Raw genomic sequence first — 2,069 nt, 5'->3', positions numbered from 1 at the left:
AAAATCTAACGTAGTGTCCTATATAGTGCACAATTTAATACACACTAAATAGTGAATAGCGAGTGAATGAGGGAACAGTTTTGAACACAGCTCAGCTTTCCCCCAAAAGGAGCGCCAATTATTAACAAAGCCCACGTTGTTTTCTGGACACCACCTCGACAGCCAGCAGTTGAGTGCTGACATGCGGCTAAACATGTCATCACTGGTCACATTGGGGAGGGGTCCAGAGAAGATTACAGTGTCCGACATCATCTTCGCGTACTCACACACCGACTGTATGTTAATTTTAGTGACCTCCGATTGGCGTAACCGGGTGTCATTGCCGCCAACCTGAATAACAATCTTACTGTATTTACGTTTAGCCTTAGCCAGCAGCTTTAAATTTGACTCGACGTCGCCCGCTCTGGCCCCAGCGATGCATTTGACTACGGCCGCTGGTGTCTCTAACGTTTCACAAAATAGAGCTATCGATGACCAGGGTTGTGTCCTCAGCCGGTGTGTGGTTGAGCGGGGAGTACTTATTTGAAGCGTGAAGGGGGGTGGGAGGTGTACGGTGGGCTTCGGCTTACTATGCTTCGCTCGGACAGTCACCCAGCCTCCCGGCTGCACGGGGGTTGCCGGGGGACGGCGAACAGAGGCTACACTATGTCGGTCCGCACCGGCTGCAGGGGGCACGCTAACTACGGTGCAGAGCCTCGCTTCCAGATCGCTAAGCCCCGCCTCTAACGCAGCAAATAAACTACACTTGTTACAGGAAACAGCATCACTGAAGGAGGCAGAGGAGTAACTAAAGAGCCAACACACCGAGCAGGAGAGGAGCAGAGAGGAGAGGACAGAGAGGAGAGGAGCAGGGAGGAGAGGAGCAGAGAGGAGAGGACAGAGAGGAGAGGAGCAGAGAAGAGGGGAGCAGGGAGGAGGGGAGCAGAGAGGAGACGACAGCAGAGAGTGTACGGTAAAACTTAAGTGAGTTTCAATCACTGACAAGTAAGAAGCAGCCGGACTAAAGAGCAGGTTCGAAGAATAGCTGGGAATCGCTCGCAGGAGCAGCACAGAGACGCTACCAGAGACAGACAACGATGCACCTGAAGGGAGGTAACACGCTCGCCGCAGCACGTCAGCATAGCAGATTAGAAGATAAAAATATACAACACGCTAGTACACACAGATACCGCACCCTAATACACACATCAAAACACACATTAATACTACACACTAATACACGCATCAATACACACACAGATGAAGACATTAACCCATCGCTACACACCAGAAAAGAAGGAGGAGGAGGAGGGGCGGGGCTTCCTGCAGTCAGTGGAGCAGCGAGTTCCGCCTCATACAGGAAGTAGTCCAGAGGAGGGAGGAAGTAGCCAGGGGTGGGGTCAGAGCAGTGCCGACCATCCATGTTCGGTAAACAGGGACACTGTCCGTCCTCCGCAGAACACCTTAGAGACAGGAAATTACACGTTAGTCCTCCAGAGGACACCTGAGGGACAGGACATGACAGGTTAGTCCTCCAGAGGACACCTGAGGGACAGGAAGTGACAGGGTAGTCCTCCAGAGGACACCTGAGGGACAGGAAGTGACAGGGTTGTCTTCCTGAATTGTACGTGATTCACTGCAATAAGAAGCATCTCTTTCGTGTTTTGAATGAATTTCTGTCGTGTTTCAGGATTATCTGCAGGGTTTCAGGATTATCTGCCGTGTTTCAGGATTATCTGCCGTGATTCAGGATTATCTGCCGTGTTTCAGGATTATCTGCCGTGTTTCAGGATTATCTGCCGGGTTTCAGGATTATCTGCAGGGTTTCAGGATTATCTGCCGGGTTTCAGGATTATCTGCAGGGTTTTATGTTTTCTGTGTTCTGATTTGGGTCTGCAGCGCTTATTTACATTAAAAGGGTTAATTTCAGCAGCCAGAGTTAACTTTATTTGTTTAAAAAGTAATTTCACATCAAAATATCAGCCAGCGAAAATGCTGAGAGCCGGAAAACAGAGAAACGGCAGAGAAATAGTTCACAGCATGCCCTGACTGGAGCTGCTTTGACTCAACTGGGAATACAGACAGACATG

The 2,069-nt window shown here is 49.9% G+C and overlaps 1 pseudogene; it reads right to left on the bottom strand.

Moving 5' to 3' along the window:
• Window positions 1-86: 86 nt before the first annotated feature.
• LOC121964168 lies at window positions 87-1,402 on the bottom strand (annotated as a pseudogene).
• Window positions 1,403-2,069: the final 667 nt, after the last annotated feature.

The sequence above is a fragment of the Plectropomus leopardus genome, unplaced genomic scaffold (genome assembly GCF_008729295.1).
Source record: "Plectropomus leopardus isolate mb unplaced genomic scaffold, YSFRI_Pleo_2.0 unplaced_scaffold14292, whole genome shotgun sequence".
Taxonomy (NCBI): domain Eukaryota; kingdom Metazoa; phylum Chordata; class Actinopteri; order Perciformes; family Serranidae; genus Plectropomus; species Plectropomus leopardus.
The sequence above is the reverse complement of the archived record's forward strand: the minus strand, read 5'-3'. Positions and strand labels throughout refer to the sequence as shown.